Source organism: Microtus oregoni, unplaced genomic scaffold (genome assembly GCF_018167655.1).
Source record: "Microtus oregoni isolate MIOR12 unplaced genomic scaffold, Mior012 000002F_ref0000024, whole genome shotgun sequence".
NCBI lineage: Eukaryota > Metazoa > Chordata > Mammalia > Rodentia > Cricetidae > Microtus > Microtus oregoni.
In genome coordinates, this window is record NW_024543061.1 from 63,440,632 (window position 1) to 63,467,434 (window position 26,803).

The following is a 26,803-nucleotide window of genomic DNA, read 5'->3' on the forward strand; positions in this document are numbered from 1 at the left end:
TCATTTCTACTTATTTATACATCATGATATCTCCTCTTCACTCTTTCCAAGGGCACAAAACTCTGGGCCTCCCACAGGCTGGACTCTTCTCTGGAGCTGGACCCCAGCCCACCACACTGTGGCTCTGGAGTCTAAATTCTGAGGTTTTTTTTTTGTTGTTGTTGCTGTTTGTTCTCTCTTCCCGAAAGCACAGGAATGCCCCCACAGGGTGGACTGCAGCCAGGCTGCTCCCTGCAAGGCAGAACATCCTCCCCCAGACTCTGGTCCTTCTTGGCCTACACTGACTGGAGGAAATAAATGAATTGTGAAAACCCAGGATTGTGCCTGTTCTCAACTGACGTAACGTTATGTCTGCTGAGGGCCAATTCTTAGATGTTTGAAGCCGGTAACAGAATATTGTTTCCTTGGTTAAGAAATAAGTAGTGTTGCCTGGGAGTGGTAAGGCAGAGGTAGGAGGATCTCTAAGTTCGTGGCTAGCCTGGTCTACATAGAGTTCCAATCTATGTAAAGAGACCCTGTCTCAAAAAAAAAAAAAAAAAAAAAAAAGCTTCAGTTTGTTTCGGTTTGTGGCTGAGGATCCAGACTGATGGATTATACTGAAGCAAACCTGGCCTTTCTCCAGGACAGCCAAGGCTACAGAGAGAAACACTTGTCTTGAAATAAATAAAAACAAACAAGAAAGAAAGAAGCAGGGTAGTAGTGTGAAAGGGAGAGACAGACCTAGACCTGTTTTCTTTGGCAATATTCAGTACAAGACTACTTGCATTTTATTTTTGTCTCTCTCCCCTCTCTCCCTTTCTCTTTTTTAATTGGCCTGGTTCTGACTCACAACCATCTGTAATTCTAGTCCCAGGGGATCTGATGCCTTCTGGACTTCCAGAAACTGCACACACTTGGTACACAGACATACATGTAGGCAAAACACCCACAATGCATTAAAAAAAAAAATAAAGATTAAACCTTTTTCTTTCTTAAAGGAACTGCAGAGAGTGGAAGCAGGCTAGTGATTTGGGAGAGACGGGTGTCCCCAAGCTGGAGATGACCTCTGAGAAAGGCCAAGTGTTGGTGGTGACAGAGAGGGTTCTACTTGCAGCAATGAGTGCATTTGAAAGATTATAGCTGGAATTCAGCTGAAACCTAAGAATCTTAAATGTGCTGAACAAATTGAGACAAGTGCTGTCTAAACCAGCAGCTGCAAAGATGCTCAAGTCTCAAAAGTTTGTGCTACAGTGGCCTGAACCAGAGTCCAAGTCAGAAAATCCTCATCTTGAGGAACAGATAAGAGCTGGAACCACCGGGCGGTGGTGGCGCACGCCTTTAATCCTAGCACTCGGGAGGCAGAGGCAGGCGGATCTCTGTGAGTTTGAGACCAGCCTGGTCTACAAGAGCTAGTTCCAGGACAGGCTCCAAAACCACAGAGAAACCCTGTCTCGAAAAACCAAAAAAAAAAAAAAAAAAAAAAAAAAAAAAAAGAGTAAAAATAAATATAAAAATATTTAAAATATTTAAAAAAAAAAAAAGCCAGAACCATGACCAGGCTTGTGGGGTTCTCTGTGCACTGTGGGAAAGGATGCTGCCTGTTGCCTGCGGGTTTTGGTGCACTATGGGAGTGGATGCTAAAAGACTGAAAAGTCCAAGGCCCAGGAAGGGTGACCAACCCTGAGGGAGGGAGTGGGCAACAGAGGGCCTCCAGGCTGAGATGCACTTTCAACACCTAGCTGTCCCAAGTCCTTGGATGGCTAGTGAGATCTCTGCGGGCTCTTCTGTCTTTCCTAGATCTGAAAGAGGAGGAAGTGCGAAGGGTTCCTTTTAAAATGTACCCAGTTGGGAGCAAAGAGCAAAGTTGCTGTGCTTAGTGGAAAGGGGACAATGGGAACAATAGCCAGGGATATCAGTTCCAAATGCAAACACCTGCAGAATGTAAACCTTAGTTTGGCCTCCTGCTGGTTTGTTTGAGGTTCGCTAGTGTGAAAACTAAGCAGAAAGACAAAGGGTCCTACAAAAGAGCACTCAGGCTTCAACCACAGCCCAGTGCAGGCCTGGGGAAACACGAGCCAGGACTGCTCCAAAGACTGCCCAGATTCCACTGTTTGCTCGGTACCATTCCTCACAGAGGGCAACGTGCATGGCTTTGATTTGTCTGATTTTAATCTTTCTCTACCAGGTGAGGTGTCCCCATAACTCACTTTGAGTCTGAAAACACTGTTTAAAATGAAAAGCAGCAGCAGCAGCAGCAGCCCTGGGGTGAAGAAAGGAAAAAAATCTGAGAAATGCTGTTCTCCCTGTTTACCCTGTGTGCAAACCCTTCCTTACTGCCCTGAAGCTGAAGACAGAGTCCAGCCCGCAGCTTCTCACCGCCGCTGCAGATCTGCCCGTCCCGAAATCGGCAGGAATGAATTCCGACGCACGCGGTGCTAACCCTCAGTTAAAATTCAAATCACACCAATCTACTCAGACATCTTCAGCAATTACTCACTAAAGCCTGGGTTCAGAGCGCCTTTGCGGAGAGTAGAACATCCCAGCAGCTTTATACGCAAAACTAATAATATACACAAGTTAATTTGATTGATTCCATCTGATTTGTCCGAAATACTCTCGATTTCACTTCGCCCTCTTTTTCTCTTGGCAATGCTGGAGATTAAACCTGGAGCTCCATGTATCCTAGGCAAAGCAGGCCCAGTCTCAGCCTTCAAAATTCTCATATTAAGCTATTGTTCTAATTTCGTATCAGGCCCCCAGGATCCGGCGTGCATTTTACACTCACAGTGCGCCTCAGCTGGAACAGTTCACTTTCAGACATCAACATGAAATGTTTTTTTCTTTTCTCCCCCAATGCTGGGTATGAACGTAGGGCCTCACACATCCATGCTAGTCAAGTACCCTACCACTGAGTTATATTCCCAACCTGAAAAGTCCTTTACAAATGATAACTGTAGGGGCTGGAGAGAAGGCTCAGCAGCTAAGAACACTGGCTGCTCTTCCACAGGACCCAGGTTCTATTCCCAGCACCCACATGTAGCTCACAACTGTCTGTAACTCCAGTTATAGGGAGTTCAACACCCACACACAAACATACATGTAGGCAAAAATACCAATGCACATAAAATATAAATAAATAAATGGAAAGAAAATGGTAACTGTAGGACTTGCCAGGTAATGGCACTTGTCTTGAACCCAGTGACCCGAATTTGATCACCTGAACAACAACTTCTGAAAGTTGTCCACACACACACACACACACACACACACACAAATACACCACACACTTTGGCATAAATGTGCCACCCATAGACAAATCAACAAATGTGAATGTAATGTGCGTTTCTGTAAGTTCGAGGCCAGCCTGGTCTACAGAGCGAGTTCCAGAACAGCCAGGACTACACAGAGAAACCTTGTGTCAAAAAACAAAAATCAAACTATCTAAATAAATAAATAAATGAGTAAATGAAATTAAGAAGCCAACCAGTTGCTCTCGCCTTAGTTCAAGAATTCAGTGATCATGTCAGATATTGGACCAGCACTTTATTGGTGTGTATGTGCATGCGTGTGTGTGTGTGTGTGTGCATGTGTGTGTGTATGTGCATGTGTGTGTGTCTGTGTGTGTGCATGTGTGTGTATGTGCATGTGTGTGTGTGTGTGTATGTATGTGCATGTGTGTGTGTGTCTGTGTCTCAGCACACACATCATTTGGGGGTCAGAGGACAACTTTTGGGAGCCTGTTCTCTTCTTCCACCACAGAACCGCAGGAATTGAACTCGGCTATGGGGCTTGGCAGTAAGCGCCTTTATTCTCTGAGCCATCTCACAAGCCCTTAACCCTCTTTCCTAAGTCGGGCATATGCTTTCAGTCCTAGCGCTTGGGAGAATGAGACGAGGCGGGAGGATCAAGAATTCCAGGTTAGGTTGGGTTAAAGCTCAAGTATCTTATTATAACAACAGAGACTGGACTGATAATGTTAAACAGTGTTTTCATCATCTCTGGGCCCCATTTTAAAATCTAAATCGCAGTCCAGGCCTGTGGATGACGCAATGAACAAAGTACTTAATACAGACTCCTGATGATGACCTGAGTTCCATCCCCAGAATCCTGAAAACAACATCCGGCAGGCTCTGCTCTAAGAGTCCTGTTGCTCTTGCGGGAAACTGCAGCTCCATCTCCAGCACACAAATCAGGTGGCTCACAACTGCCTGACTCAAGACTGAGAAACTCTGCTATGCTGGAGATAGGCAGTGTTGCTTGCTTTCTGTGACGAATATTCCTGTGTTAGTGACTGTGTTAGTTGAGCGTTAGGATAGCTATAAAAGTATAGACCTGACATATGTATATATGTACAGGCCTTTTGCAATAAAAATGCACATGATTTGAAAACAGTTTTAAAGCTTGTAAGTATCTGGCACATGGAAAGCTTTGACGGCCGTTGAACTAATAGCAGAGCACACAGACAGCAGCAATCTCTCTAACACCCCGCCCCCACAGTGCAGGTTGGCCTCAGGTTCATTCTGTAACTGGGCTCATTTTGAACTCTTTATCCCCCTGCCTCCATCTCCTAGTTCAGGGCATGGTGAGCACCACATCCACTGTTGCTTTCTTCTTTTCTGTAGGAAGTTGTGGGACTTTACGTCTGCCAGCTAGAGATTTTTTCTTTCCTTTTTTTCATTTTTGTTTTTGTTTTTCAAGACAGGGTCTCACTATATAACCCTGGCTGTCCTGAAATTCACTATGTAGACCTGGGGACTTGAACTCACAGAGATCCACCTGCCTCTGCCTCCTGAGTGCTGGGATTAAAAGTGTGAACCACTATGACCAGCTTGGTCATTTCATTTTATAATAGTAATATCTATCACTCATAGGCATTAAAACACTGTGGGGGAGGCTGGAGAGAAGGTCACTGATTAGGAGCACTCACCTGCTGCTCTTTTAGAGGACCAAAGTTCGGTTTCTAGCACCCAGAGGAACCTAAGCTCTGACTTTCTTTGTGCTACTCTCTATGTCAAATGTTCTGATAATGTAGTGTTTATCAAAACCAATGGCAATTATTCACCTCCCTCAACTGTGAGCAAGTTCCCTTTGGGGAGAGATTTACTCTGTATCCACAAAGATTAATAACATTCTTTGGAACATCAAATTTCTTTCTTTTTATTTATTTATTTTTATAAGTATTAGTGTTTTGCCTGCATGTATGTCTGTGTGAAGGGTGTCGGGTCCCCTGGAATTGGAATGAGCTGCCATGTGGGTGCTGGGGACAGAATCTGGGTCCTTTGGAAGACCAACAGGTACTCTTAACTGCTGAGCCACTCTCCAGCCCCAGAAGACTGAATTTCTAAATAAGCTATAACCTAACTATATAATATGATCATAGAAAGGATACACTAATATTCAGTCAATGATTTACTGAAGTCTCAAAAATGCCCCTTCCCAGGCTTAAGGGTTGTAGCCAAGCTACAACTTCTGCTTAAGAAGGATCCCTTTGATAAGTCAAACATTTTAGGGATACAGGATATGAGAAATACATGAGAATAAATACATGAAAGCCAGAAGGGAGTGTTGGATGCCCTGGAAATTGAGCTACACATAGTTGTGAGTGCTGGGAATAGAACCCTGGACCTCTTGAAGAGCAGCCAGTGCTCTTAACCACTGAGTCATCTCTCCAGCCCCTTACGAGCACTCCACGCCTGAAGCTTTATTGATTTTTCCTCATGTGATTCAATCCTGGAGATTAAACCTATGGTCTCGCTGGCAAGTGCTCTGCTTCTAAGCCGTGATTTTCCAAATGCTGGGATTCCGGGCAGGAACTCTTCCAGGCATTAAACTCAACTCTTTATAATTTAGCTTGCTGTAGGTTGTTGTTGTCTGTTCTTTGGGGTTTTGTTGTTGTTGGTTTGTTTGTTTTTTGAGACAGGGTTTCTTTATATAGCCCCAGCTGTCCTGGAACTCATTATGTAGATCAGGCTTTCCTCAAACTCAAAGAGCCTCTAACTCCCCCAAATGTTGGGATTAAAGGTGTCTGCCACCATCACCAAGTTGCTTTATGTTTGTGTTCTGTTTTGTTATTTTAATAATAATAATGAGAATACTAAGTACTGGTAAGATGGTCAAGGTGCTTGCCACCAAGCCTGATGACCTGAGTTCATTCCCAGGACCAATCTGGTTGTGGCGGTTTGAATGTAATTGGTCCCTATTAACTTATAAGTGGCACTATTAGGAGGTGTGGCTTTGTTAGAAGAACTGTGGAAGTGGAGGCTGCTCATTCATTTCCCAGGTGCTCAGACCTGAATTACCACACAGAAACTATATTAATTACAGTTGGGCGGTGGTGGGGCACACCTTTAATCCCAGCACTCGGGAGGCAGAGGCAGGCAGATCTCTGTGAGTTCGAGACCAGCCTGGTCTACAAGAGCTAGTTCCAGGACAGGCTCCAAAGCTGCAGAGAAACTCTGTCTTGAAAAACCAAAAAAAGAAAAAAGAAAAGAAAAGAAAAAGAAACTATATTAATTACAATACTGCTTGGCCTATCAGCTTAGGGTTCTTATTAACTAACTCTTACATCTTAAATTAACCCATTTCTATTGATCAATGTATCACCACGAGACTGAGCCTATTGGTAAGGTTCTGGCATCTGTCTCTTTCAGCAGCTACATGGTATCTCTTTGACTCCTCCTACTCTCTCTCTCTCTTCTGTTTGAATTTCCCTTGTAGCTTTACTCTGCTAAGCCATTGGCCAAAACAGCTTGATTCATCAACCAATAAAAGCAGCACATATATAGAAGGGCCTCCCACATCAGAACTGTATCATTGTTGGGGTGGGCTTTGATCAAGATACAGAGCAGTGTCTGAGACTATTTCTTGTTGCCTTCTAATTAAGATGTAGCCAATACCATTTTTCCTTGCATGCTGCCATTTTCTCCACCATGATCATAATGGACTGAACCTTTGAAACTGTAAGCGAATCATCCCAATTAAATGTTTTCCTTATAAGAGTTGTCAAGGTCATGGTGTCTGCACAGCAATAGAAACCCCAAGACAGTGGTATAGGGGAACTGATTTCCACTCTAACCCTAAGACAGTGGTATAGGGGTATAGGGGACTGAAATACCACCCCCATAAGCAGTTTCCTTCCCACCCCCCTCTCTCCCCCCCCCCCCTCTTTTTATTTTTATTTGGTTTGGTTTTTAGTTTTTCGAGATAGGGTTTCTCTGCATAACAATAACAGCTTTAGCTGTCATGGAACTCACTATGTGGACCAGTCTGGCCTTGAACTCAAGAGATTCCCCTGCTTCTGCTTCTCAAGTAGTGAAATTAGATTACAGGTGTGTGGGTATACACTTATTACACCAAGTATGTGGAGGTCAGAGGACAACTTGTGAGAATCGGTTTTCTCTTTCCAGCATGTGGGTCCTGGAGATTGAACTCAGGCCTCTTGGCATGGCAGCAGATGCCTTTACCCACTGAGCCACCCCACTGGCCCTCGATTCAGTATTTAAATTCATGGTTATAATGTTCATCTCACAGAGTTACAGGAAAATGGTGTCAGTGCTAGTGAAAAAAACAACCCAATAGGTATTTGATCAAACTTTACTCTGGCTGCTTTTGTGAGAGTGTTTTGAATGAGACTTGATTTAAATCGGTGAGTTATGAATAGAGCAGATTGTTTTATACAGTAAAACTCAACCAGGCTTGAAGAGTACAAGAGACTAGTCTTTGTTGAGCAAGAAGAATTGTGCCAGCAGGTAGCCAACCACAACATGGTCTTGGGTATGATCTCTAGACTGCCTGCCAACCACACAGCAGACTTGCCAGCTCCTAGAATGGTGTGAGCTGACTCCTTGATCAAATTATAGAATTTGTTAGTCTGTTTGGAGAATGATAAAATAATTCCAAGAAGTAGGGTTCAGGTGTAGTAAATGCCTGCACGAGTCTGTGAGTTCAAGGACAGCCAGAGCTACACAGTGAGAGCCTATTTCGAAAAGAAACAAAAAACAACAAAACTCTGCAAATGGGCAATGGGAGAGGCTAGAAATTTTGTGGCGATACCGGAAAAGCATAACTCACCTGGAAGAGACTGTTAGGAGGATACAGACGTTTAAGGTGATTCTGGGGCTAGCCAGATAGTTCAGCGAGTAAAGGCTCTTGTGGTTGATCCTAATGACTGAGTTTGATTCCTGGGACATATGTAGTGAAAGAAAATGGACTTCCACAGCCTGGGGTTTAAGCCTCCATACATACAGAGATAATAATAATAATTTATAAAAAAGGTGATTCTGCCAAATTCCCAGGTAGAAACACTTTACTATCAATGGACGAGTATTTGGACAGATCTTTGTTTTTAAAAAGGCTAAGGGGCTGGGGAGATGACTCCACTGTTAAGAGCATTGGCTGATTTTCCAGAGGACCCAGGTTTCAATTCACAGCACCCACATGGCGGCTCACAACTGTGTGTAACTCCAGTTTTAGGGGGCCTGACACCCTCGCATAGAAATACATGCAGGCAAATAACCAAAGCACATAAAAATAAAATCTTTTAAGAAATCTTTTAAAAAAATTAAAAAAACAAAACAGAACAAAACACCTTTCTCAATATTGTTTTCCCCATTTGTAATGAATTGGGCATTTACTTGAAGATATTTCTCTTTTTTTCTTTTCCTTTTTTTTTTTTTTTTTTGCTATAAGTATTTTATTTTCATTAATCATATGAACAGAGCACTATAATATTCCAGGGCAAACTAAAGAATTGGGCAGTTTAATTGGACCCTCAGATACCCACAGGCCCATAGTAGCCGGACAGAACGTCTGGGTTCGGTGAGTTTGTGGCTTTCCCCATCTTGCAGGTGGCTCACCCTCTAACATCATGCCAGGTCTTGGGGATGGGGGTAGGGATCATCTCAGTGCTTGGGGGGTGTCACTCTGTTTTTTGTTTGGTGGCTTCTTTGGTCATCAGGTTCTCCCGTTCTTCTTCAGCCTGGCAGTTTCTCCATTGTCTGCCATTTTCTTAACACAACTACCTGGGTGGGTTGGCAAATGCATGTAATTCAGGACGTGGGAGGTCGGGGCAGAAGGATTTCTAGTTCATACTAAGATTCTATCCTAACAAATTAAAAAAAAAAAAAGAGTTTACAGGTTCATTCATGATCTGACAAGCCATTATTTTAGCACAAGACTAAAGATAGGCCACCTTGTGCCGGGAGGGACAGAGACAGGACAAAATGAAGACTATCAAATGTCTACAATTCTACGGAATGAAACGATAGCACCCAAGACAGTCAGTATCCTTCAGTGCAAGAGAATACTGCCCCCCAAAGTGATGCCATAATCAACCTTATTCCCACCACAGGAACACAGGTCCACGGGCCAATGCTGTCTCCTCAGATGCAGTGAGCCAGCTGCCGTCCTGGACAGAAGAATGGGACCACTACAGAGGGCCAAGAGGACGAGGCTACTGCCATGGAGGCCTGGAAGGCAAAGCACCCAGTCACATAGGCTTGGGCTTTTTTGACTTGTGGCTTTTTTCTTTGAGGGTGCCTGGGATTGAACCTAGGGCCTTATGTATTATACCACATCATCTCCCACTGAGCTATACCTCAGCCTCAGGGGTTTATCTTGACCCTTAAATCTAACAGAATATTAATTTCTTGCCTCTAACATCAAAAGCACAAGAAACTAAATAAAAAAAATAAATAAACAGGCCTACATCAAATTCAAACACACTGATATATCAACAGACACAATCGGTGGAGTTGACAAAATGGAAAAAAAATATGTGTAAGTCATTGATCTAACAAATGGTTAAAAATTCAAAATATCTAAAGAGTTTCTGTAAGTCAATAACAAAAAAACAAAAACAAAACCCAATAGCCTGATTTCAAAGTGAGTCCCACACTCAAAAAAATAAATAAATAAAAAATAAAAAAATAAAATAAAATAAAAGTAGCCCTGGCAGCTTTAAGTAATAAAAGTGAGACCAAATTAATCATACTAACCAACACCTATAATCCTAGCACTTGTGAGACAGATACCGAAGTTCGAAGACAGTCTGAGCTTCTTGTCAAGTTCAAGGCCAGTTTGGAGTACAAAAAACTATCTAAAAAAAAAAAAAAAAAGAAAGTTGGGGGTGGTGTTGGGTAGTGGTGGCTCAACAGTCTTGCAGGGGACCCAGGTTCAATTTCCATGGTAGCCCACACTATTTATAACTCCAGCTCCAGGGAACCTGACCTCCCTTCTGGCTTCCACAGGCCGTGGCGCACACACATACATGCTGATCAAACGCTCATACACTGTTGGCACAGTGGGGCACGCCTTTAATCCCAGCACTCTGGAACCAGTGGCAGAGGCAGGTGGATCTCTGTGAACATGAGGCTAGCCTGGGCTGCAGAGCAGGTTCCATACATTAATACTGGCACACGCACACGTAGACGATAAACAGGATTTTAAGACGGCGGAAATCTGTGTAACATGGCTGAAACTTGAGGACTTTTTGCTAAGTGGAATAATACCTTTACGGAAACCCAAATCCTCCGTGATTCTACTTGGGTACGGTCTCTAAGGAGGTCAAATTCACAGAGGCAGAGTGGAAAGGCTTCTTTAGAAGTGCTGGGAGGAAGTGGTTTGTTGGGTACAGAACTTCCGATGTACAAGATGAAGTTTTTGGAGATTGGTTTCATAACGGTATAAATATACTTAGCACAGTTGAACTTAAAGGGATCAGCTGTTTCTTTAGCCAGCTGTGCACCCCTGACCAAAGAGCCTAAACAATCAATTGTAAGGGAGAATTTTATTTTGACTCAAGCTTTCAGAGCTGTTGGCCACAGTAGCGTGGCCTTGATGTCCTTGCATCTGAGGCACAGTCGTATATCGGGGCTAGCAGCCTATGGTAGTCACCGTGTATGTGTGTGTGTGTGTACACTGAGCATGGTCTTACTCTGCAACCCACAGTGGCCTCCAGTCTCACTGAGATGCCCAGTCCTAGGCTTCTCAATGCTGGAATTACAGGTATAGCGCACTATGCCCAGCTTGAGCCCAGCTTAATAACCTGTGTGTCACCGTTCAACACCATGTTACGTAAGTAAGTGTTGATGTGAAAATCTTGGGAATCATAAAAGGTTTCTGAATGGTCAAAAGTTAATTCAAAATCCAGCTCATGGCGTAACGAATCTGAGGTATTCCCGAGCACTCTACCCCACGGCATCAAGGTTTCACAGGGACTTCTTTTTTCCAAGACAGGATCTTATGTGGCCCAGAGTTACACACCAACAGCACTTGGCCTCGTGCGCGCCATAACAGCATGCATGTCAACAGATGAAATTCCTCAGCCTTGAGACAGTTGTTCCCCAGTACAGGGTCTTTACTGTACGTACAAAGTTTTCTGGTCTTATAATGGTTCAATTACAGAAAACAACAGCTTCTAATGTTTTCCTGCCTTCATTCCTTAGCACGTGTCAAGTCAAATTGGATTGAGGTAGAATTTTAAAACCTGACCTTTGTCGGGTGATGGTGGCACACACCTTTAATCCCAGCACTTGGGAGGCAGAGGCAGGTGGATCTCTGTGAGTTCGAGGCCAGCCTGGTCTACAGAGTGAGTTCCAGACACCAAACCTACACAGAGATATGCTGTTTCGAAAACAAAAGAAAACAAAAGCAAAAAAACCCTGCCGTTTATGGAGCAGGAATGTAGCTCAGCTGGTACTCTTCTAGAGGACCTCGATTTGAGCCCTGGCTCCCTAAGTAGTCAGAGACGATCCTGAATGGCTCATTCTCCAAGAACAGGTTGGGTTTGCATAGGAATCGAACTTGGGGCTCACTGATGCACTCCACTAACTGGCTGGGTCCTCAGTCATGTTATTATTATTTTTTTAATTTATTTTTACTTTTTGTGTTTGCCTGCACTAGTGCATGCCTGGTTGCCAGGAGGTCAGAAAGAGGGTGTTCAGTTCCTTGGAACTGAAGTCACAGATGGTTGGGAGCGGCCACTGGGAGTTGGAGGTCAGGAAGAGGGTGTCCAGTTTCTTGGAACTGGAGTCACAGATGGTTGGGAGCTAGAAGTCAGACTCAGTCCTCTGGAAGAGCAAGCTAGGTCTTAAACAAGCCCCTCCGCCCCTTTTTTCAATTTTTGGAAACAAGGTCTCGCTCTGAAGCTCCAACTGGTTTGGGACTCAGCAAAGCAGTGTGAGTGGCCTAGCATGCAGAGGTCTGCCTGTCCTGGTCTTGGCAGCCGTGGGATTAAAGGTGGTCACCACCAGGCCTCGCCCCTCAGCTGTGTTTTCTATGCACATGATTCTACAGATACCATGAAGGCCCCCAGACTACTACTTGCATGAGCTAAGGATGAGCCCATGAGTTCTACAAGCACACCCCTGCCAGGTCTAAGAGTCCTGCTTCTCTACATAGCTGTGGGGTGGCATTATCACAGGGCATCCTGCCTGCTTTAGTTACAGGAAAGCAGTAACATGATAACTCATGCTGACTCATATCCCCCCTTTCAAAATACACAACCATACGAGACAGGGTTTCTCTGTAGCTTTGGAGCCTGTCCTGGAACTCGCACTTGTAGACCAGGCTGGCCTTGAACTCACAGAAATCTACCTGCCCTGCCTCCCAAGTGCTGGGTTAAAGGCATGTGCCACCTCTGTCCGGCTCTGTGGTCACTTTTCAATGAGATATGTCATAGTCAAAGGCTGTGTTATTTGAGCAAGTCTGTCCCCTAATTTTGGTGGGCCTTGAGTCTGGCAGAGCCTAACCTCTCAGAGAGGGAGGAGAACCACTTGATGCTCAGAGGTGCTGTTTATTAATGCAATATTCTATGATGGGCTAGGCCAGTATACAAACTGCCAAAAAGTAAAGGAGATGCTGAAATTGAGGATATTCTCAGAGGAGAGAGGGCCACAGTCCCCAAGACTCTGCAAAGCTAGAGGGACTGCTGGGAGTTGTAGGAACTGAGGGAAGGCCATCTCCCTGGGTCCACAGGGACCAAAGTATAGATACTAAAGGCTTTGTTTGGCTCTGCTGGAACAAGCACCTAGCAACCCTTCCTGGTATGGGGACACTTTGCAAAACCATCCTGTCCTCATAGGAGGGTGATGTACTGTTCCTAGCACTATGGACACGTTGGTACTTGAGGCCAGTCAAAATTTTTGTGAGTCAGGGTCTCTCTATGTAGCCCTTGACTGTCCTGGAACTCACTATGTAGACTAGGCTGGCCTTAAACTCACAGAAATCCTCCTACCTCTGCCTCTTGAGTGCTGGGGTTAAAGGCATGCGCAGCCACACCCAGATTTTATTCATTTAGGTATCATAGCTTTTGCCGTGGGTGGTCCAGATAGAGTCCATAGTGTCGACAAATATCAGAGCACTTGCCTAGCATGTTCAAGGCCTTGGCATGATCTAAGGCTCTGAAAGTGTCCTCTCTGATACACATAGGGCTAGAAAGCCAGCTCAGCTATTGCTATTAAGAGTGAATACCACTCTGGCAGGGAATGTGAGTTCAATTCCCAACACCTACCTTTGGTGGCTCACAAACATCTGTTAACTCCAGCTTCAGAGATTGAAAGCCCCCAGTCCTGGGAAAATCCCTCTCACCTGTACACACATATAAAAATAATTCTTAAAACCAGCATAGTGATGCACGCCTTTAATCCCAGCACTCCAGAGGCAGAGACAGGTGGATCTCTGAGAGTTCGAGGCAGCCTGGTCTAAAGAGCGAGTTCCAGGACAGCTAGAACTACATAATGAGAACAGTAGCCACCATGCTAGGAACGACTGCATGGCTCAATGCCATCCCTACCAAATATACTTCATTTACAAGCAGTATGAAATCTACTCTGCAGAACACCAGTCACAGAAACATTTAGATGAAGCGGGCTCAGAAACCAAAGTATCTCTTCTATCCTTGTCTTCCCAGTAGGCTAAGCCCCGCCTGCTTACGTCTCACTCTCTTTTTTATTTTCTTTTGGAGGTGGGCTGCATGATGCTGATGCATACGTAATGCATGATGCAGACATCAGTCGTGCGGTGAGCACGGTTCAGCTGGTCAGCGGAATCTCCAAAGTGACTAGTTCTATCACTCAATCCTGTCTCTCCTTTATTCTACTCTCTCCTCCTGTGGAATTTATTTCCTCTTATGTTGCAGAAAGATTCTGCCAGCATCTCATCATGGTCCTGATTCTCTGTCTTTTTTGATGCAAATCTGCAAAATCGCATGGGTGTAAAAAGGTCCTGAATATTGACTGAATGGCTCATATGCAAATTTATGACTGTGGAATGATTTTGGAAATGTGTGGGATAATCCCTGCCTTTGGTGACCTGGTCCTACAAAGTCTCTAAACTCAGATCTTTTGCCTACAACCACCTTTTAAATTAGCTCTCAGGCTAATTTTTCCTCCCTAGTAAAGAGCTTGAATCCAGGGTCTTGCACACAACCAGGAAACCTCTCACTGCACCGTGTCTCCTAAGATCTTTTTGATTTTATCTTTGTGTTTGTGTGTTTAAGACAGGGCCTTACTCTGTAGCCCTGGCTGACCTGGAATTCACAGAGATCTGCCTGCCTCTGCCTCTGCCTCCTGAGTGCTGGAATTAAGGGTGTGTGCCACCACCACCAGGCTCTCAATACTGTTTATTAACAGACACCAACAGACCACAGACAACAAGAGTGAAGACAGACAAATGGCCTGGACGACAAGTGTCTTAGTTAGGGTTCCTATTGCTGTGATAAAACACCACAACCAAAAGACAGACAAATGGCCTGGACGACAAGTGTCTTAGTTAGGGTTCCTATTGCTGTGATAAAACACCACAACCAAAAGACAGACAAATGGCCTGGACGACAAGTGTCTTAGTTAGGGTTCCTATTGCTGTGATAAAACACCACAACCAAAAGCAATTTCTTTAGTCCACACTTCCACATCATGGCTCATCACTGAAGGAGATCAGGATATGAACTCAAACACAGTAGGATCTTGGAGGCAGAAGCTGATGCAGAGGCCATGGAGGGGTGCTGCTTACTGCCTTGTACCCATGGCTTGCTTAATCTGCTTTCTTATAGAACCCAGGACCACAAGATCAGGGGTGGCCCAACACAGAACTGACCTGGGCCCTTCCCCACCAATCACTAATTAAGAAAACACCCTAAAGTCTTGTCTATAACTAAATCTTTTTTTTTTTTACATCTCAAACAGATTCATTTTTAAAGGAATGGCCTAAGGGAGGGAAAAATATAACTAAATCTTATGGAGACATTTTCTCAACTGGGGCTCCCTCCTCTCTGATAACTGTAATTTGTGTCAATTTGACATAAAACTAGCCAGCACGATGCACAAGAGTATGCTGCCATGATGTGGGAGCCCCTCTGTGTGCTGTGATTACCACTAATGAATAAAGAAACTGCTTTGGACCTATAGCAGGGCAGAACTTAGGTAGGCAGGGAAGACAGAACTGAATGCTGGGAGCAAAAAGGGCAGAGTCAGAGAGAAACCATGGAGCCACCAGAAACAGGCGCTGGGAATTTTACCCAGTAAGTAACAGCCGCGTGGCGATATACAGATTAATAGAAATGGATTAAATTAATATGTAAGAGTTAGCCATTAAGGAGCTAGAGCTAATGGACCAAGCAGTGATTTAAATAATATGGTTTCTGTGTGATTCTTTCAGTTCTAAGCTAGCTAGCTGGGTGGCCAGGAACCAACAAGCAGCCTCCTCCTTCAACACTGCCAGGCCTGGTTTAGACTCAGGCCTGGGTAGAGCTGTCAGGGACCTCCAGCCTCTTCCTGCTTAGAGCTTATATTTCACAGAGCTGAGTTGTGTTCACATCTGGGCTTTTTGTTTTGTTTATTATTATTGTTATTATTTGTCCCTCTCCCCAACACATGGGGAACTGAAGCCAGGACATTTACTACTAAGTTAAATCTAAGGCCCCTGTTTGGTTTTTGAGACAGGTTCTCCCTACGTATCCCAGACTAGTCTAGAACTTACTATGTGGTTCACATTGGCCTCGATTTTGCAGTTTTCTTGCCTATTCTTCCCAAGTACTGGGGTTACAGTATTTTGCCACCATGTTCAGCACATTTTAACATTTTCTTTCTTCTCTATTTGCCTTCCTCATACACTTCTGTTTTGTTTTGATTTGCTTAGACAGGGTCTATCTCTATATTCCTGGCTATCTGGAACTCGCTATATACTCCAGGCTAGCTATAAATTTACAGAGATCTGCCTGCCTCTGCCTCCCATTGCTGGGATTTAAGATGTGCACCACCACACTGGCTACAGTTTTTTTTTTTGTTTGTTTGTTTGTTTTGTCTGTTGAGACAGGGTTTCTCTATATAGTAGCCTTGTCTTCTCTGGAACTCGCTCTGTAGACCAGGCTGGCCTTGAATCAATTCAGAGACCCTCCTGTCTCTGCCTCCAGAGTGCTGGGATTAACGGTGTGTGGCATCACACCCAGCTTTTTTTCTTTCTTAAGAGAGAAAGAGAAAAAACAAGTGAGTCGTATGTGTGCGTGCGTGTGTGTGTGTGTGTGTGTGTGTGTGTGTGTAAGTTTGTCACAATCTGGAAGGCAGAGGACAACTTTCAGGAGTGAGTTCTCTCCTTCCATCACGTATATGAATCCTAGGGCTCTAACTCAGGTCATTCCTCCTGGTATAAAGTACCTTTCGCATGACATTCTAGTGTGTGCCTGTGCGCACGCACACTAAACAAATAAAAATAAATGAATGAATGATCATGATGTTGGGTTGGTGAAATGGCTCACTGGGCAAAAGTGCTTTCAATGCCACAGGAGGCATACCTTCGCACAAATGAATACATGTAATAATTGTGTGATCTAGATCATTATTATCCACAGCTATCAGTTGTACAGGTCTCACCAGGGCGTTCCATCTGTGTATATAATGTAGTCTGATCACAGGCATTCACTATTACCCTCTCTTGTCCCCTCCCATTCCCACAGGAGGCTGGAGATGAGCAGCTGCTGCAGAACTCTAGGGAGGGAGCCAGCCTCCCAGGAGGCTCAGTGAGGGTCCTGTTCCCAGGCTGTTGAGGGAGCCTTCCAGGAGAGGGAAATGGAGATGGCAGAAAGTGAAGCCGGGTGAGGCAAGAGGACTCTTAAGACACTTTGTGGTCCACAAGCCCTAAAACACTTACATAATCTGACCCTGTGGTCCACAAGCCCTAAAACACTTACATAATCTGACCCGTTACAGTAAAAGTTGCCAACTCTGAAGTGTGACAGTAGATGCGTCGAATGAAATGGAATCCTAAGGCTGTGAGGTCACGGGCCATAACCCAGGGTCAAAGGAAGGAAGCACTGTCTGTGGTGGCATAGGCTTGAGGCAAGGAATGATGCATCTCAGTGGGAAATACACATCTCGAAGAGTAAAAGTTTGAGGACTTTTTGCTAAGAAATGTAAAAAGTGGCCCTACCTTTACTGACAACCAGAAAGATTAATTAGGAAAGCCTTTCTCTCTATCTCCCTCCCGCTGCCCCTTCTGTGCAACAGAGAATGGGCGAGGACCCGCCAGTCTGAGTGTGTTCCTACTCACTCTATAAGCTGTGTCTATAAGCTGACTATCCAGGGCTCACCAGTCCTGTGTGTGCTCCCTTGGCTTCCACTTAGGAACAAGCGAAGACTCAGTCGTCCAAATCCTGGTAGCCACCATGAACATAGGGTTGCCGGCTACCGGGGAGAGGAAGACCTGGGGCTGGCTTAGAGGGGTGGCTGAAGAAAGACAGGCTAATGGATGTTTGGGTTCTCCACCTGCCTCCACATCGCATCCATTTTCTGTGACCCCCTCCCACTTAAAGGTGGCAGGAAGTCTGCAGAGAATCACCAAAAGCCAGTGAGGGAGAGCGAGCTGTTGAAGATGACCAAGGCCAGAGTGTACAGGACTGCACAGACTCAGTGGAAATTTCTCTTTCTAATGGGTAATAATACTCCCTTTTCAGGCTGGACAAGTGGACGTCTCAAAAGTCAGGGGTAGAAACTGAAGTCCAAAGGTTATTGCCACCATCCTTCATGAAGCTTAGTGTTGTAGACAGGATGTGGACTTTAACAAAGCAACTAAAACCTAGAGGAATTACCCCTGTGCCATTACCTTACATTAGTAGACTGGGGTTTTGTTCTTTTTCGGTTCTTGTTTTGTTGATAGGGTCTCGTGTAGTGCACGCTGGCTTTCACCTCCCTCTGCAGCCAAAACTGACCAGGAATTTCTGATTCTCCTGTCTTCACTTCCCAAGTGCTGGGATTACAGGAGACTGGCGCCCAACTCCGGGTTCTATGTGGTTCTGGGGATTAAAGCCAGAGATTCCTGTATCCTACCAGCTGAGCTACACCCCTGCCCCAGGTATCTATCTTTAAAGTATAACACGCTCAGACTTTCCACGTCTGTCTACAACATGCCACATTGTGTCCCGTGGCTGGTGTTAATGCTGAACACATCTGTCCAAAATCCTAAAATGGCCTGAAGGGCTTTGAGAATGCAGACAACGCTCTGTGCTTCCTTGGTTTGGGGCACAGTGAGAGAAGAAAGGTAAACGCCATAGAGGAACGCATCACTATTGGAGGTTAGGACAGCGAGGAAGGGCCAGGAAGCCCTGGCTTTTACTTTTGATGTTTTTCGACCCCATGCACGCTTGCATGGCGAGCGGCACGCAATGCCAACCCCGATTTGCCGGGAACTGTGTTTGCATTTCCTGGCGGTGGTGCCCACAGTGCCCACTGCAGTCCCGTTCACTGCAGGCCGTGCGGCGTGCATTTGCGCGCGCGTGGGGGGGTCTGCGCATGCTCACACACTTCTGCCCCTTCCCAGGTCCCCTCCTGTCACCCCACCCACTTCACGCTGTTCCTGGTGGTCTGCAGCCCACCCGGCCTTTTACTACTAGAGTCTCCCTTGGACTTCCAGGTCCGTTTCTGTCTTTTTATCTCCCGCTCCTCGGCCAGTTCAACCCAAAAATGTCTGAAGGTGGAAAGCAAGGGCTGAAGCAAAATAAAGCTAAAGCACAAAGCGCGTGAGTCAGCGAGCGGGGAGGCCCGCCCGGGCAACTAACTCAAGGACCGCGGGGGCTGCAGGGCGTCGTGCCACCACGCACGTCCCCTCTGCGGGGCGGGGCGGCCAGCGCCCACCGGATGGGGCTGAGAAAGTGCAGTTGTCAGGAATCCGAGGCATCTCTGGGGAGTCTAAAAAGGTTACTCAAGAGTCTGCCTCGAGGGCAGTGGCCAGTCCCCCACCCCACCCCCCACCTGCTCCTTATCAGCTCCAGGCAGGGTTACCTCCCCACCTGCACAGCCCGGCGCCGCAGGCCCTCCGTCTTTGCCCGTGTACGTGGCAACCATCACGTTTTCACTTGGCCTGATTCCTTTTTATTGTAGTCAGCTTTACAGATTCAATGTGTGCAATAAGTAGCCTTCGCTCATTTATAGTGTTCGGATAGATGACTTATTTTGGATGTCTGTAGTGGTCCCCTGTCCCAATTGCAACTCCCCTACCCCCACAACAGCGAGCAGATTTGCTCCTCAGAACGTTCCTCGGCAGCCCGGTGCTCGCCGCTGGCACCCAGTCAATGTGCGGTGACAGTGGAGCTTTTGTAAGGCCCCAGCAGGAGGAGATAATCCGGGAGAGACGAGGGCCCCTCCCCCCGGCTATCAGCCTACTGAAACAATAGACCAAATAATTAAAATTTCCTCAGGATTCCCAAACCGTTGAGGGTGGAGGTGGGGAGGTGGGGTGCTGACCCCCCGCTGCGGAGGGGGAGGGGAGGGGGGAGTATAAGGCGGGGGACTTGCCTTCTGGGAAAGATTTCACAGGGCTCTGACAACTTATCACACCCGTATTTCCTGGGTTTTGTTTCATCATTTCTATAGAACTTACACACCATCACAGAAATGTCCCTGTTTTGGATAAGCCTTACATAAATCAATTTTTCTTTTAAAAATGTGCTTCCAAATGTCTTTTAAAATGTATGTATAAAGTAGTTGGACATGGTGACGCAAGCATTTATTCCCAGTACCCCGAAGAAAGAGGCGGGAAGATCTCTGTGCGTTCCAGGCCAGCTTGGTCTATAATTATAGGAGAGCCAGAGCTACATATTGAGATCCTGTCTTAGAACAAAGAGTAACACGTTTAAGAACCTACACGACTCCTGTGACACTTTTCCGCTGTCACTTTTTTCATGTATTGGCAAATACTAAGTATTTCTTATGACCCCAGCACGGTTCATACAAAAACAGGAACCGAGTACCAATCATTTTAAACAAGACCAGGGCCACAACTTTGTTTCCCAGTCTACACCGGGCTCTGGATGCTCCCCTCCCCCACACCTTTTCCAGGCCCTTAGTTGGTCCACTGACTAATCCTTCCTGAGAGGTAATTGTTTTCTTTTTTCTTTCTTCCTGAGGAAAGCTGCAGGGAAAAGAAACACTTAAAACTCAGCTGTTGATGAGGAGAAAGCCAGGTGGAAAGGAAGAATTTCCCGAAGGCCTGGGAGGGGACAGATGTAGGTGGGAACGAATGTTAACAGGTCCAGTTTCAAAACCCAGGGCCGACAAGTCTGATGGAGTGGCTGTAAAAACTACTGGAAGACTCCCTTTGGGCGGGATGGACAGGATGTGAATTCCTGCAATAGACTCATAAAAGCAAATGTCAGCTCGAACCATTAATGAAGATGGGAAAGTCGGCTACACTGAGAAGGTAGATGTGTCCTCTCCCAAGGCTGTACTGTGTGTTGGAGATGTGTGAAGGAAAAAACAGCCTAAGACAAGGACACAAAGAAAGAAGACACACAGGAAAGGCATGGCAGTGTATGCCTCCCGGTGCCTGGGAAACAGTCTTGCTCCAGCTAAAAGGGCAGCCTGCTCTGCACAGGAGTATCAGGGCAGCCATGGTTTATACAGTAAGACAGAAGACAACAACAGCAAACCACTAGACTTGCTGCAATTTGGATGCAAACCTGGCTTCTTCCTGAACCTGTGATGAAGAGTTTCCACTTCCTCTTTCTGTCCCATTGCTCAAGAGCTCATCACTCTGAATAAGGGACATCCAGAGCCATTCCTTCCAGCGATTCTCAATCATTTTGTAGCTATTCCATAACTGTAACTTTGCTTCTGTTATGAATTGTAATGCAAATATCTGCTATGCGGGCTATGTGCTATGTGACCCCCCCCCCCCGGGGGTCTAGACTCACAGCATGAGAAGCAAGCACTGCTATTCAAATGGTCAGCCATAGAAGTCTAGTAGTGCTGGGGTTGTTGGAATTAAAACTTTCGGGACTATTACTTTGCTCGTGATGCTACACTTGGAGGGCGAGATGGTTAGAGCTGCCGTTTTTTTTTTTTTTTTTTTTTTTTTTACTGAAAATACACATTCAATAATGCAGGTTAAAAAATGCACAATGGATTAGCTCTTCTCTGCTATTCACCTGTCCAACCACTGCTAAAATCAAGATCTGGATTCTAGAACATTTCTACATCCCACATCCCCAGCCTGGTTCCTGTGCTGGTTCCAGACTGTAACTTCCCTCTTAGAGGAAAAGTCCTCGAGAAAGAGTGCTCCCTCCCTCTCTCCCTCTTTCCCTCCCTCCCCCTCTCTCTCCCTCCTTCCCTCCCTCCCTCTCTCCCTCCATGTTTCTGTTTGTTTTTTAGATAGGATCTTGCTTTGTAACCCATATAGTTTGTAACTTCCTATGTTTATCCTCAAACTCAAAATCCCCCTGTCTCAGCATTCCAAGAGCTATCTTGCTTCAGAGTGTTGATTATAGGCAAGCTCTGACATTGTGTGTGTGTACATGCCCACACTATTAAGTGCTAGAATGTTTTTATTAAATGGGCTGTGTTTTATTCCTTCGTGTTCCTAGTATCCTACTCATGGATATACATACGTTTATCCATATTGATATACACACTATTATCATTATTATTGGTTTCTGCAGTACCGGAAACTGAATGCAGAGACGCGTGAGCTGTGCAAACACTATTATGGAGCAATACTCCCAGTCTTTGGTGTAGACACTGTTGGCTCTCCTTCTGAACAACATGTATTTTTTGTCACCTGTCAAATGTATGAATGCTTTCCTCCTAGGAGTGGGATGACCAAATTGATCTTTGTTAATAAATAATCTCTTTCTTCCTTTCTTCTCTTATTTTGTATTGCTGGGGATTAAGCCCAAGCATGTAAGATAAGTAGTTTGTTACTGAGCTATACTCCCAGCCCAAATAATCTATTCCAAACAAAAATAAGTAAACTATAGATTAATATGCACCAGGTAGCACCACAGACCCAGGCCACGTTGTTTTCTTTTTTTTTAATATTTATTTATCTATTATGTATACAATATTCTGTCCGTGTGTATGTCTGCAGGCCAGAAGAGGGCACCAGACCTCATTACAGATGGTTGTGAGCCACCATGTGGTTGCTGGGAATTGAACTCATGACCTTCCGAAGAGCAGGCAATGCTCTTAACCACTGAGCCATCTCTCCAGCCCCCAGGCCACGTTGTTTTCTAATTTATATGGACGTGCGTCTATGAGCTATGTGCACCTGTGTCTACGGCTGCCTGAGGAGGCCAGAAGAAGGTATCAGGAAGCACAGGGAACTGAACCTACGTCCTCCACAAGAGCAGAAAACGTTCTTTCCCACAGAGCCATCTCTGAAGCTCCTTCCCTCCACTACCTGGGTTGTGTTTTTGATTGTTTAGTTTGGTTTTTCAAAACAGGGTTTCTTTGTGTCACAGTGCTGGCTGTCCTGGAACTCACTTTGTAGGCCAGGCTGGCCTTGAACTCACAGACACCCGCCTGCCTCTGCTTCTCTTGTGTGAGTGCTGGGATTAAAAGTATGTGTCACCACCACCCAGCAACAAGCTGTGTTTTAAATACAATGTTTTATGTACACTACGGTAGCTAGTCTCTGCATACGGGCTGTATGTGAAATAGGTGACATTTGTCTGCATTCTTATAGGTGTAGAAGCAAAGTCAGAAGATTTTAAGTGGCCACTTGAAAGTCACAAGATTAATACATTGCGAATTCAGAGGTGATCTCATCTCCTGCTTCTTTCAAACGTAAGTTCTCTTTCTGTCTCGCTAGCCTGTGCCAATGGTCCAGTCACCTAGCCATCCGCTTTGCCCGGGACTGTGCTATTTTAACACTGAAAAGGCACAGGGCTACGCTAGACAGTCGATTGCTCTACACAGGGACCATGGACAAAGGGGTACAAGGCTGGCATATAAAAACCCAAAGCAAAGTGGGGTGAGATAATGCATGTATGTAGTTCCAGCGCTCTCTTGAGGCTGAGGACCTGGGTTTGAGCCTGGTTGCATGGTTCGACCTTCTCTCAAAAACAAAACAAAATGAACCCCTAGCTACACTCCTACTCTTTCACTCCCAAAGGAAAAGATCAAGAAATGCATCACTGGCACACTTGTGCCTTGCATAGAACAAGAGCACTCATCTGCACACATCCATCACCATCTAGCCTAGCGCTCACTCGGATTGTGCTCCAGGGACCAGTGCTCCAGGGACCAGTCTCTCTCTCAAGCCTATTAGAATTGCAAAGACAGATTTCACAGTTGTCCAGACCTAAAGAAATTCTGGGGAATTCAGTGAGTTGTGGCAGACAGGCTCACCAGGCTGGGGTGGAATGCAGTGGGAAATAGGAGGTCAAGACTGAAGACAGGTGACTTAGTCATTTTCCCTTACAGATGGACAGTCGCCATGGAGCTTCACAGAGAAGCCCTGGCTCAACATTCCAAACCAACCAGACAAAAAAGATTTCTAGGCAGAATGACTGTGATCTCAGCCGAGTGCTCAAGTGTTCTCCCGACAGGAAGTAAATCTTACTTTTGGAAAAAAAAAAAAAAAGCAAACGACGGGTTTTTGATTAAAATTCTCTCTCTGCCCGGTAGGCACGCTTTACTTCTTTTTCTGCTGTGTTTGTGATAAAATCCATTTTCTATTTTGTTTTTTTCTCTTTCTAATGTCATTTCAAGTATGCTTCATGTACTGCTTAAATTATGTTATCTAAACCGGGTGGTGGTGGTGCATAGTTTTAATCCCAGCATTTGGGAGGCAGAGGCAGGCAGATCTCTGTGAGTTCGAGACCAGCCTGCTCTACAAGAGCTAGTTCCAGGACAGGCTCCAAAGCTACAGAGAAACCCTGTCTTGAAAACAACAACAACAAAACCAAATCATGTCCTCTAAACCCATCAACGGTGGTGGCTCACGCCTTTAATCCCAGCACTCCAGAGGCTGAGGCAAGTGGATCTCTGTGAATTCGACACCAGCCTAGGCTACAGTGAGTTCCAGGACAACCAAGGCTACACAGAGAAAAATCACTTAAGGCATACCAGAAATGGTTTGGCAGGTAAATGTGCTTGCTCCCAAGCCAGCTGGTACCAGATCTATCCCGAAGAGGTATGGGATGGAAGGAGAGAACCAACTCCTGCCAGCCTGGCCTCCACACTCACTCTGCAGATGTGCGCACATGCTTACACTTACAATAATAAATAAGCACCAAAAACAATTTAGATGAAGAACTAAAAACAGAGAAAGGAAGAAGCAGGGTTTGCCGACTGAGTCTTTGAGCAGGCCTGGATTTGTGTCCCTGGGCTCTGTGTGACTCTGCTCACACCAACAGACTTAGTTTAACTCTGATCCAGGACTCAATCCAAACCTTCCAGCGCCAGCCCAGCTTCTCTTTGCCCATCTATTCTAGCCCACTTATCTTTCCTTCCCCTTGTTTCCCCAGGAGAGGAGTTGCCATGGGGATAGTGTTGCTATAGTAAACCAGCTGGTGGGCTGTAACAGAAGCTACATGAGAAAGTGCGGGCATTAAAAGACTAGGGCTCTGACTTGATGGAGAGGGGAGACTCGGAGGAGTCCTGGAAGTGACAAATGTCACAGCAAGCTTAGGCAGCTGAATAAAGACACAGCACAGTGAGAAAGGGCAATCATGAAGACTGACTCCGGACCTCGCTTGTGTGGGAGACACAGTCAGATGAGCGGATTCTGCTGGAGTCTGCAGAAAACAGCTGGAAATAGATGCAGGGTGGGGTGGGTGGGGCTCAGATCAGAGCCAATTCCTGGGAAGTGTTTATCTGTCCTCATCTTCTTCCTCCTGAGATCTGCCTATTTCTAAGGAAAGTGTAGTGGGCAGTTAGATACAATGTCTTCTTTTCTCCAGCACTTTCTCTTCATTTTCTAGCCCCTGGCCTTTTGGCATACACAGAAGGAAACCTCCCTAAAATGATGAAAGCCTAAGAACACTTCCCTTAAGCAAACCCTTGTGTCTGTTGTTTGGTTTGAGACAGGGTTTCATTATGTAACCCTGCCTGGTCTGGAACTCCCTACATAGACCAGGCCAGCCTTTAATTCACAGAGATTTGCCTGCCTCTGCCTCCCAAGTGGGATAATTGGTGTGAAAGGAGGCACCCTTTGGTCTTTGCTTGTCTTCCTGGCAGTGCTGGGATGAACCCTGGCTTCGTGCATGCTGGGCAAGCGAGCACGCAGACTCTAGGCTGTTCTCTCAGAATGCCCGATCTCAGAACCTTCACGGTTCTCTTTATGGGTCCCCTCCCCGCTTTGTCCAGGTTCTACATCCTGACAGCGGTCACAGTCTCCTTTTCATGGCTCTGTTTCCCGGAGCCCCCTCATCTCTGAGCCAGCCACCCCCTGTGCCCTAACTCTTCTCAGAGGTGTTGTTTATTTTAATTCTACAGTTTTACGGCATTTCTCCTCTTTACAGAGACCACCTCCATCCTTACTCCCGATGTGCCAAATATGTGTCGCTTCATCTGCTGTGCTTTGCTCTATTAAAACGTCTCCTGCTGGACACACCTCTAATCCCAGCACTCAGGAGTTAGATGCTGGAGGATCTCTGAGTTGGAGGTCAATCTGGTCTACATAGTATGTTCCAGGTCAGGGTGATATTTTCTCCTCTCTCTCTCTCTCTCTCTCTCTCTCTCTCTCTCTCTCTCTCTCTCTGCGTGTGTGTGTGTGTGTGTGTGTGCGCACGCGCACGAATGTGCATGCTGGGATAGAAGGATGGAACCCAGACCCTTGTGGTTGCTCAGTGTGCCCTACTAAGGAGCTACATACCCCAATCTCCATGCTTTTTCTAAATTTGCCTTTCCATTGCTTCCCTTGACCCCAATCCTGAACCCCAGTGTCATTGCTTCAGTTCACAGTCTATACATTATTTCTGTAAGAAGAGTCTCTAAATAGAAACCAGCTTGTCTGCTTCAAACAAGTGTCTCTTACTTCTTTTAGAGCAAAAATAAGGTTGAGAGTCAGCAAACCAGACACATCCCTGTGGCATTGATGTGCCGACTTGCTACACTACAGACTATGCTGAAAACAACGGACAAATGAGCAAATTGAATACCATTTCCCTGCTCTCTACAGGGTGAGTTTATGGAGGAAGGAAAAGGACTCCAATCATTCTCTGAAATCTGAAGGTCTTGCAAAGACACTGTCTATACAAATAGTAATCTATGCGTGGAAACTGAGCCCTGGGAAGCAGGACTTATGGCATACATTTCAAGCCACTGCCTACTTGAAATGGCTCATGCCTTCAAGCTCAGCAGAGGCAGACAGATCTCTGTGAGTCAGAGGCCAGCCTAATCTACATAGTGAGTTCCAGGACAGCCAAGGCTACAGAGAGACACTGTCTCAAAAAACAAAACAAGGGCTGGAGAAATGGCTCAGCAGTTAAGAGCACAGACTGCTCTTCCAGAGGACTTGGGTTTAATTCCCAGCACGCACATGGCAGCTCACAACTGTCTGAAAATCTAGTTCCAGGGGATCTGACACCTTCACACCAATGCACATAAAATAAAGA